The sequence below is a fragment of the Ambystoma mexicanum genome, chromosome 8 (assembly GCF_040938575.1).
Source record: "Ambystoma mexicanum isolate Mex_15411 chromosome 8, UKY_AmexF1_1, whole genome shotgun sequence".
NCBI lineage: Eukaryota > Metazoa > Chordata > Amphibia > Caudata > Ambystomatidae > Ambystoma > Ambystoma mexicanum.
The window spans coordinates 274,134,830-274,146,396 of NC_090929.1; the positions used below are offsets into that span (position 1 = coordinate 274,134,830).

At 51.4% G+C, this 11,567-nt stretch overlaps 1 long non-coding RNA gene across 1 annotated transcript in view; it reads right to left on the reverse strand.

Moving 5' to 3' along the window:
• Window positions 1-11,057, reverse strand: part of LOC138473570 (uncharacterized) — a 439,138-nt gene extending 428,081 nt beyond the window's left edge. Inside the window, exon 1 of the long non-coding RNA XR_011268787.1 lies at window positions 10,740-11,057. This is a non-coding gene — a long non-coding RNA (uncharacterized lncRNA). The remainder of the gene's footprint in view (window positions 1-10,739) is intronic.
• Between the last annotated feature and the right edge of the window lie 510 nt (window positions 11,058-11,567).

The following is an 11,567-nucleotide window of genomic DNA, read 5'->3' on the forward strand; positions in this document are numbered from 1 at the left end:
CAACAGCAAGGAAGTGGACACCCTGTTTCATCTGGAAGACGCAACCCACACCATAAGACCATGGCACAGCACACATACCTTATTTTGCACCCATGCAGGTGATAATGGCTATCCCTTGAAGACATGGCTCCTCACCCCTGTCCGGAACCCGCAGAACAGGCACGAAGAGGACTACAATCATTCCCATACCCGTACACGTGTGGTGATCGAGCAGACCTTTGTCCTATTGAAGGCACTTTTTTGCTGTCTTAAGCCAGTCGGGTGGGACACTCCTGTACAGGCATGAGAAAGTGGCCAAGATCATCATGGCATGTGTCATGCAGCACAACATGTGCATCCGACGGAACGTGCCTCTGCCCCCTGACATTGAACAGCAACCACCAGGTGAGGATGAAGAAGATGAAGAAGATGGGGTTGTATATCATCCCGGTGGCGATACACAGGAGGGACGTGCTGTGCCCCAGTCTGTGATAGGACAATATTTCTAAGACACATGGGTGCAGAGGGTGCCATGAATGTGGGACTGAGGGCACTAGGTGTAGGGGTACATGGATACTATGCACTGTAAACCAATAAATGACACATACACAATAAGGAATGTCCAGTCAAGTATTTTTTCTGGTACACAACGGGTGTATTTAACAGGAAAAAGTAAAAACTGCTCACACCCTCCACCTCACACACACACCCTCCCCCCTGCCCCCACAACTCCCCCACACACCCCCTCCCCCCACAACTCCCCCACACACACCCTCCTCCTCCCCCCACAACTCCCCCACACACCCCATCCCTCCACAACTCCCCCACACCCTCTCCCCTTCCCCCTACAACTCCCTCACACACCCTCTCCCCCCTACCCCCACAACTCCCCCACACATGACGTGCAATGTTGTGCCACTCGAGTCTTCATAGGTGTGCACATGCAGGCTGATCCTGCAACTAATGTCCTGTGTCTGACTCCGGGGGTGGCATGTTGGGGCGGTGCATGGTGCACACAGACCTGCGCAGGGGTCTTGTCTGTGTGGAGCTTGACGAAGACCCCGTGGGCGCATGCTCTACTGTCAGGGCAGGACGCAGAGCCTCCATGGCATCTGCAATCCTGGCAAGGACCCGCCTTACTGCCGACAGCTCCGCACAGATCTTCTGGATGCTCGACTCTATGGCCCCTTTCATGCCCGCAGTGTTGTCTTGGGCCTCCCTCCTCGTCACATCACCATCAGTGACATATTGTTTCACTAGGCCGGTCAGCTCCTGCTGGCGCGCCTCTATCTGTGACATCCTGAACTCCCCGTCCCAGACCCCTGTGGAGGTGGATGGCAGGTGTGGCAAGGGCCCAATTCTGGTGGGTCCTATGTGGGGCTCCAGGCCTCTGCTTCAGCCTCTCCTCCCGACTGGACATGCGAGGTGCCATCGGGTGAGCTGATGGGTGTGTACTGGTGTGCTTGGGTGGGGCTGGGTGTGCCAAGGAATTCCATGGAGCGGTTGTCCTCCTCAGGGACACAGACCTCGCCTTGGGAAAGTACCTCATCGCCACTCTGTGGCGCAGTGGCAGCTGCCTCCCCAACCAAACTGGTAGCTGCAGATAGGGTCCCATCTGCCACCGGCTCTACAGCTGTGGATTCCACAGGTTTTGGAACTTTTGGAGTAGTGGATGACCTATGATGCCCCTGTTCCCTGCCATCCAGTGGTGCCGTTGTCCTCGGTTGCTGATGTGCCTTGCCAGTGCCCTTGGAGGTGGAAGGCCTGTTAGTGTCTTCCCTGGACCTGGCCCTCTTCGTAGGAGTGGTGGCCTGTGCTGCAGTGTCCTCTGCATCGCTGTCGATATCACGGCCTGTGGGGGACCATAAGAGGGCTAGCATCAGTGATGGTTGTACATGCATCATGCATACAATGGTATTAGTGCAGTTGTACACATTTGATGACTTGCTGTCCTACTGTTGTGGGATACAGGTTATCTGCCATTTGGCGGGGTTGCTCAGGCATACGTTAGGTTCACACATGTGTGAAGTGGTGTCTGCTGTGTGACATGCCTTTGTGTTGTAGACTGCGTGCAGTGTGACACATGCCGTTTCCCTGCTTGTGGTGTGTGTCTCAGGTATGGCATTGGCATGCTGCATGCATGTGGATGTGTCAGTGCCAGGGACGGCATCTAGGCAGGGATGTGTCCATGTGTGTGTAATGGGCCATGCATTGCCTCATGGCACGGTCACATTGGTGGACTATCATCATACTTTGCATTACAGTGTTTTCTTAGGACACTCACCTCCATCTGCCGATGACGAGGCTCCATGTTCCATTTCTCCCACACCTTCTATGGACTCCATACAGATTTTGCTGGCGCAGGTTTCTTCCCAGCGGCTGAGTTTGATCGGTGAGTTAGAGCCACCGCCAGTAGCCAGGACCTGCCTCCGGTTGGCAGGCAAGATATTGCTCACTCTGAGACGCAGGTTGTCCCAATGTTTTCTGACGTCCTTTACTGTGCGGGGGGTGGTGCCAACCGCACTGACTTTCTGGGCCACTAGCTCTCATATCTCCTTCTTTTTGAGCTGTGCTGCTCTTTTCAGGTCAGAAGCAAAGACCACCACTGAATTCTCAGCCAGAGTGTTAGTAAGCATGTTAAGTTCATCCTCGGAGAACCGCTCATTCCGCTGCCGGGATGCCCCTTTCTTTATAGCCTTTGGCATGGTGCTGGTGGTGTAGAAGATGATCTGAGTGTTGGTTTGAGGCTCCAGGTCCTGTGTATCGAGGATGGCAATGGATTCTGTTTTTCAAGATGGCCGCTGTGCCATTTCCCGTTCCGGCGCAATGACGTTACTTCCGGTTCAGGTATTAGCGGGCCCGCTAATGCAGGACCCAGTAATGCCGGGACCGTTATTTAGAGGTGGAAGGAGGCGGCAGGGCTGTCAGCGCTTTCCATGATGCCGGTAAGGGATGTTTTTGGGACTTTTGCGGCAAGCCGGTACTGTCAATACTGCCATGCTGCTACGCGCGGGCATTGCATACTCGTAATCGGCCGCTGTTAGCGGCGTCATTGCTACCCGGACCCGGTATTGCCTCCATGCCGGTAAAAACTGATTTTTAACGCGAATTTCGTAATGATCCCCTATATCTTGACTATATGATTTCCTACTTGCTAATGGACCCACCACCCCCTCGGTTACAAGGAGTAAATGGGAAGCAGATTTAGGAGCACCTCTTACTGACGCACGCTGGGCAGTGATAGGGGTTACCATAAAAGGGTGACGCCGAAAGCTACGTTGCAATTGATAACACATAGGGCATATATGACACCCCAGAGGATTTCGAAGTTTCCGGGTGCTGCGCCACAGGTATGTCCTAGGTGCAAGGAAGCAGATGCCGGGACAGTGCATGTTTTGGGCATGCCCGGTGGTGGGACAATACTCGAAGGGAGTGGAGAGCAGAATGGATAAGGGGGGAGCGGCGCTGGATATACTTTCGCCGAGCGCATGTTTACTGGGCCGTTTTCCACGCACCAGAAGAGCTAAGCATAGTAGCAAGATGTGGGACCTAGCGTACAAACTGGCCAAACGCAGAATCACTATGGCATGGAAGTCTCCAAAAGGCCCTGATATAGAGCAATGGTGGAGGGGTCTTAGGAAATGGGTGTTGGCTGAAACAATGGCATGGAAGGGAGCAGTGTGTGTTACTCATGACGACACCAATGCGGGAATCATGGAGTGGGAGGCGCTGCAGGAGACATTGTTTGCCATTGGGGCTGATGATGAGGACAAATAAGATACATCCCACCGTAAGGTAGGGGAGGTCCAGATAGAAGGATAAGTGATGTTTTGTTTGAACATTAGTGCTTTTGGCATGGCTGGGAGGTGGGAGTTAAAGGGAGTGGGTTGTGGGGTTGCTGGGGACTGTACACTGAAACAATGGCGTCACTGCACATGGCAGAGCTGCGAAATGTTCCTTGTTATGAGAAAACAAAAATCAATAAATCAATAAAACATACTTTTAAAAATAACTATGCAATTTGGTTTCCATGTCGAATGTTGCTAAGATTTATATAAGATGTTTCAGCTCATTTCTTCGTATTTTACAATCTCCTGAATTGTTTGGCGATAACAAAATTGAAGTTATGGTATTTGCTCCTCGTGTCCCATATGTTTACTGTTATCTTCACACAGGTCTAAATTAATGACAAAATGGCAGAGGACCATAGTTAACACTTCTTTGTCTAAAAACTGGATGTTCGATTGACAGTGGCTGAGATGTTGAAAGAGCTTCGGGATATGATACTGGTCCTAGACATAGAGATTTCTAACAAAGAAAATGATACTTTTGTTCAGAACTCTTAAAGAAGGGACAGTGATTATATGTCTTTTATGGGTTGTGGCCTATTGAGAATGGATGTTACATGGTTCATGCCCCAGCTCATTAGAAGCTCCATTTCATGTAAATGTTTTACATTTCTTTAGTTTAATATATATTGTTATTTTCTGCTAGATGAGGAGATATAGAAAATGGCATGCACAATACCCACCTTGTCCTATCCTGCGTGCGGCGTACCAAGCAAGTGGCGCAGCAATAAAAGGCTGTCACAGAGCTCATGCGTACTACGTCTACTTTATTTCCCTTCTACAACAAACTCCCCGATCCCGCCCCCTCGCGTCACTTCCCTTTCCTCCCTGGTTCCTCCCACCCCCCTGTCGTCACGGAGACATCAACATGACATCTTCCCACTTTTTAAACAGTTACCAGATTCTTCGCAACAGGCGGCGGTCTGGTGGGCTTCTAGTCCATTTCCTCGATCCATCGACGAGGTCTGTTCCAAGCCCTCTGCGGGCGTGCTTGACTCTGCCCTGGGGATGGTCCACTTTCCCTAGCTTCGTTCCCCACATCCTGTTCTGATTCCTCTGAGTCCCACTGATCACCCTGATAGGGATCATCTGATTCGTAGGTGAGGTGAGTCTGTACTCTCCCACTCAAACGCCGGGCTCCTGTCGGTGGAAGTTCTTTGAAGTGAGATGAGTTCCTCGTGACAGATCCCTCTGCCCCTTGTGCGGTGACCATGGAGCCCTTCTTCTGGGTGACCAGTAGGGGCTGTTCGCGGAATGCTGACGTGCGCTTGTGCGTCAGCGGTTGGCGGACCGCCACAACATCTCCCACCTCTATGTGGGAAGTCTGTGCCCTCTTGCGGGTGTCTGCATACTCCTCCATTCGGGCTTTCGCTGCCCCTTCTCACTCTCGTATCTCTTGGTCCAGAGTCGGTGGTGGGATGATGTCCTTGGCCTGTGGGATGCGCGTTTGCGTGTTCCGTCCGAACATCAGTTCCGCCGGGGTCTTCCCTGTGGTGCAATGGGGGGTCCCTCGGTAGTCCCTCATAAATTGGTTTAGGACCTGTTCATTTGGCTGGCCTTTGAGCCTGGCTATCTGGAGGGCTCTCTTTAGGTTGGCCATGAATCGCTCGATCATTCCATTGGCCTGGGGCCATAGGGAAGTGATCTTCCTGTGATGAAATCCCGGGTACTCAGCGAATTGCGCAAATTGATGCCCACAGAATGGGGCCCCATTGTCTGTCTTCAGTACCTTCGGTACTCCATAGGCTGACAACACGTGGTCTAAAGCGGGGATGACATGGTGGGCCGCAGTTGACGATATTAGCTGCACGTCAGGATACCGTGAGTACTCGTCCATCACCGCCAGGACATACTTTCCCCCTTCGATGGGCCCGAAGAAGTCGGCCGCCACGGCCTCCCATATTTTCTGTGGCAGCTCTGACATAAATAGTGGCTCCGGGTGGCGATTTGGTGTGATAAGGCAGCATGTGGGGCACGCCTTCAGTGCTGCTTCTACCAGTGTGTCCATGTGAGGAAACCAGACCTTTTGACGGAGCATGCGTTTTGTGAATGCCATGCCCCTGTGGGTCTCGTGGGCCAGTTCTATGACTTTGGCTCTCATGGATGCTGGGATTACTAGCTTGCAGTCTTTGAGAAGCAGGTGATCTTCTGACACCGCAAGTTCCTCTCTCACCTGCAGTAGTCTCTCCACCTCCTCTCGCACCGTGCCTCCTGCGGCCCTCCCCCTTTCTTTTGCCCTTCGCCACAGTCCAGACTCCAGTCCTTCGCGAATCATACTGCAGGCTGCATCATTCTGTTTCTCTGGCGAGCGCCTCCATGTTGATTCCCTCTGGCGCGGTCTGATGTTTGAGGTATCTTAGATACCTTTCGGCTACTAACGGTTCCGGAGCACTCTCCTCCCGTGGTCTCCTGGATAGAAAGTCTGTCGGGTTTTCCCTGGCCTGTGGATGATCTCAAAAGCATAGTCCTGAAGTCTCAGACCCCATCGGGCAATGCGCTGGGGCATTTTGGACTGAGGGTTGCCGTACAGGATTAAGAGGGCCTGATGGTCCGTGACAACCTGGAATGGTTTCCCATACAGAAACAGGTGGAAGTCCTTGCACGCCCATACCACCGCGAGCCCTTCTTTCTCTGCTTGAGAGTAGGCTTGTTCGGTGGTGGATAGGCTGCGACTGGCGTAGGGGTCTTTCGGGTCAAGCTGTGCTAGGATGGCTCCTAGGCCAACGGGACTGGCATTAACCATGAGCTCGGTCTTCCTGTTGGGATCATAGTACGACATGTTTTCCGCCTTTGCGACTCTTTCTCTGATCACCTCGAATGCCTTTTGGCAGTCACTGGTCTATTCCCATTTCACATCCTGGTGGGTTAGCTGTCGCAGTGGTTCGCTGACTGACGCAAAGTCCCGGATATACCAGTTGCAGTAGCTGCCCAGGCCCAAGAAGGACCGAAGCTCCGACACGTTGGATGGGGCGGTGGTGTTGTTCAGCGCTGCCACTTTATCCGGGTCTGGAGTCATACCTGACTCTGAAAAGACATGGCCGAAAAATTTCAGAGTGCTTTTCCGGAACTCGCACTTGTCTCTATTTAGGGTGAGGTTGGCGTCCTTTCACACTTTCATCAGAGTCTTGTCATTCTTGTTTACATCGGTTCCGAATACTAGTATATCGTCCGAGTAATTGAGGCAATTCGGAATGTGCTTTATGATGTTATGCACTTCAGCTTGGCACATTTCCGCCGCCAAGGACACCCAGAAGCTCAGTCTTTTATACCTGAGGAGGCCGACGTGCGTAACGAAGGTTGTGATGTTCCTGCTCTCGGGGTGTAGAACGAGCTGGTGGTAGATGGTGGTAGCCTTTCTGCAGGTCAAGTTTGGAAAAGACTTTTGCCCCGTTCAATAGGTGTATCATGTCTGCGATGCGTGGCGCAGGATGCCTCTCCCTTTTGATAGCTTGAGTCGGGCGCCGCATATCTACGCATAGCCTTATGACCTCAGAGCCTTTCTTGGGAACTGGGACGATCTGTGATACCCAGGTGGTGGGACCGGTGGCCTTCTCGAAGATATCTTGTTCCAGTAGCTTCTAGTCGTCCACGTGGAGTTTTATTTGTCTATTTCGAAGTCTTCCAATTCCTTTGAAGATGTTGGGGTATAGATTGTTTATCATTTCGACTGAGTCTATATATTTGTGGACCATTATGTTGTAAAGGATGTGTATTAGGCCCATGTCGGGAGCCGCCTTAAAGCTGAGGACGCAGCCACCTGTCTGTTTCCGTGGCCAGAACATGTATTGGTATCCTCATCTCATGTCCTTTGTAGCGGCACAGACCGCTGAATTGTCCCAGGCATTTGAGGGGTGTTTTGGCTCCATATGCGTATATGTCCACAGTCACTGGGTGTAGCTTGGGTTTTTGAGGGAGATCGGTGTAGACATTTTCACTCACCACATTGACCGTGGCTCCTGTGTCTATGAGAAACTCGGTCGGTCTCTCTTGTAATTTAATGAGTGTTGGGCTGTGCGCTGTCGCTGTGGGGTTGCCCAGAGCTTATACATATGCCTTTTTCTTTTGATCGCTCCCTGATGAGCTGGGATCAGAGTCTGTGGGGGACAGTTCCAGCAGGTATCGCACATGGCGCCGGGACCTGCGCTCTGGTCTTGCGCGCATTACGAACCTTCTTCTTTCTCTCCTCCTCTGCCGATCTTCTCCCGAGTCTCTGTCTCGCTGGTCACCCGTGGGTTGGTTCAGGGAAGTTGGGGTGCTGGGGCTGGGTTGCTGTTGGACGGCCCCCCGTGTCGGCTTCTCGGGCGAGCAGTGTTATCTCTGGGTCAGTCTCTCCCTCGATCACAGAATAGCCTACACACTGCCTTGAAATGTCCTTCTTCACCAAAGGATGTGCATCGTTGTCCTACTGCGGGGCATGTTCGTTCATGCGGGTATTCAAACCCACATTTGTAACAGAAGAGTTCTTCCGTTTTCTTCTCCAGTTGTAGCCTGTTCATGTTTTCCCCTGTATTCGTGTTGCCAAAACTCTCCACTTGGGAGTCAATGGCCCTCTCGACCCTTGCTAGCGCTAGGATTTCCTCCAGCATGTGTGATTTTTGCAGTAGCTTCCTGCGGAAGGTTTGGGATTCGCACCCTGAGATGATCTGTGACCTTAGAGCCTCTTCGTTTGAGTAATTTGCGAAGTCGCAGTGCTTTAGCTTGGTGCGTAATCGCCTCACATATGCGTCCATGGTTTCCCCTTTGGCCTGTTTGGTGATGTGAAACAGGTGTCTTTCATAGTCTACATTGGTATGGGGCGCAAAGTATGCGGCGAGCGCATCTTTGAGGTCCTGGATGGAGTCAATGGAGTCTTGGGGCATTTCATTGATTATGTCTCGTGTGGCAGATCCTACGGCTAGTTTTAGTAGGCATACCTGTCTTGCGTCGTCAACTGGCCCTGTGGCTCCCATGTAGAGGTCAAAGTCTCTAATCCACTTGGTCCACCCGGGGCCCATATTGCTGGTGTCCGTCATGTCGAATGCTCCTGGCATTTGGGCGGCCAGCGTGTCTGGTAGTTGGTATGGCACGTGGTCTGGCATTGACGCGCCTGGAGCTGGGGGTGCATTTGCTTGCGCTCCTTGTCCATCGTCTTGGCCTGACATGATGCCTGATATGGTGGTTGCTTGCTATCTGCTCGTGGTGCCACCAGCACCATTCATTGAGTGTGGTAAGTACCACTAGAAGATTCTTCAGGGCTGTCTACCCTCCTCTTTCTAGGAGTGATTTCTCCACTTGTCAACATGGGATGGCCACCAAATGTGGCACGAGCACTATCAACTTGCCCTTGGCCCTCCTGGGGTTTCCGTGTCCTCTTGTGCTGGGGCCCTTTATGTGGCCTTAGTTGCTTGGGCTGTTCAGCTACAGGGTCTCCTGTGCCCTGCACAGCGTATGTGCTGCACGCCTTTTCAGGGCTGTGGGCTGGGATGCTAGAGGGACCCTCCCTCTCTGGCGCATGTGCGTTTTGCAGCCTGCTCTTTACGCTTGTGGGCCTGTACTGCCGGCGCTCCCTTTGCAGCCAGAAAGCATGTGGATCGTGTGCTTACCAGCCGGCTGCTGTGCGGGGTTTGACTCCTCCGCGTGGGCACGTGTGCTTGTGCCTGCTTCTCCCGTCGCTCACTCCCACGGCCCGGGCTGGGTGTGATCACGCGTCGGCTGGGCCATAGCTCTCAACTCACACGCTTTTGGCGGGTGTCACCCGCCTTGTAAAGGGCTGACTCACCCGCCAAACCTCCTGCACGCCCATTCATTCCAATGGGCGTCTCACCCGCCAAAAACAAAATCGGGTGATTTCACCCGCCTTTGCAACACAAATGGTTGAGAGCTATGCTGGGCTGTCTCGCGCTCAAGAGCGTGTCGGCTTGTGGTTGCCGTGGGTGGACTTCAGCTGCTTCTCTGCGCGACGCTGTGCCCTCAATCCCACCTTCGTCGCCAGTGTCCTATCCTTCGCGCGGCGTACCAAGCAAGTGGCGCAGCAATAAAAGGCTGACACGGAGCTCATGCATATTACGTCTACTTTATTTCCCTTCTACAACGAACTCCCCGATCCCGCCCCCTCGCATCACTTCCTTTTCCTCCCTGGTTCCTCCCGCCCCCCTGTTTTCATGGAGACATCAATACGACACATCTCAGTGTCTTTAATGAAATCTAAACATCCACTCATAATAGTTTACGAGGATTCGTCACTGGCCCGTACCAGATTCGTCACTGGCCCACATTTGTCTGTTAGATAAGATACTTTGGGCACTGCACTTAAGCACTGAACCACCTTAACACAACCATAGTTTATGACTTCTACTCGTGCAATCAATGCCATACTAACCATTCACATGACAACAACAAAGCACACGTCATCTTTGTATAGGTAGTGCATTAAGAGAATGCATATAAGAGAACGCCTAGTTCTTAGTATGAACAAAATGAAAATTATTTGTGGCTGAACAGGCAGCATTACAAGTAATTTAATCACAATATAGCTAGCATAATTACATTTGCAAGGCGCAAACTGTCCGTAATCGAGTGCTAAGGCCGTCCTCTAAAATACCATTAAGACAAGACTGCAGTGCTGCAGTATATAAAATTGATATCAAACAGTGCTGGCAACCCTCATAAATTGTCCTGATAGTTGGGTGTAGAATACGCAAAACATCGAAGCTTTAGTAACTGAGCTGAAGCAATTATATAGCTTCTGTTTAATACGCTATTGAGACTTCACTTTTTAAACAACAAACAGTTCCGAAGTAGTATCTGGAATATCCATTGTTATGCAGAAAATTAAATTCATAACGAAGTAAAACAAAGTAAGCAGGCATACACGAGGATTACATAGCACACTAGGTTTTAATAAATCAGATAAAAAATTGAGTTTCGACGTACCTGTCCTTATGCCAGGTCAAGTAAGCCAGGGACACACAAAACAGCACGACCTCCGAGTTCCTTCAGCCCCAGCACTCGCTGAGGGAGTTACACTGTCATAAGGCAACCGCCGGAAGCACTGCCATGGCGCGCAACATTAATAAGGGTAACAGCGAGCAGATTTCGAGTCGTGTAATGAGGGGCGCGTGACCAGCCAGAGCGCTACTGCTGACGTGTACGGATCCCGCGTCAATTATGGATAATCGGCGGCCAGCTGTCAAAGTCAGTGTTTTATCCTTTAATATCTTACACTGATAACCGTTTTTACATTCACTGTGATATCTGATAATGTTTCCGTGTTCCTTCTCGTGACGTTGCTGGGAGATAATTTGAGTTTACGCTTCCGTGCCTCTCACGTCAGCGCTGTTAACTGTGAGTGCGCTGCAAGGCCTAGCACGGGCCCAGTCTTCACCAACTGCAAAACTGCCGAATTCATACTGAACATTAAAATGGATCGGTAATAGGGAGACATCACGGGCGTATTTCGATGAGGATCCAAAACTAGTTGACCCTGGATTTCCAAGCAGAACTTTTAGAACCAGAGCACGGAGAACCCACATACATGCTAACATTTTGCAGCAGCTGGGGGTGAGGGGGGAGATTCTCTCTGAGCAATGGGGATAGCTGAATTTCCTCATTAGAATGCATTGGCGTTAGAATTTAGGGGGGAGGCAGTAAAAAACAGCAACATTTTTGCAAATAAAATCGTGAGTCTTCTGCCTAAATCGGGAAGGTTGGCATGTATGAACCCAATACCGGTGAAGTACTGCTTAGCTGCTGGAGTTCTTG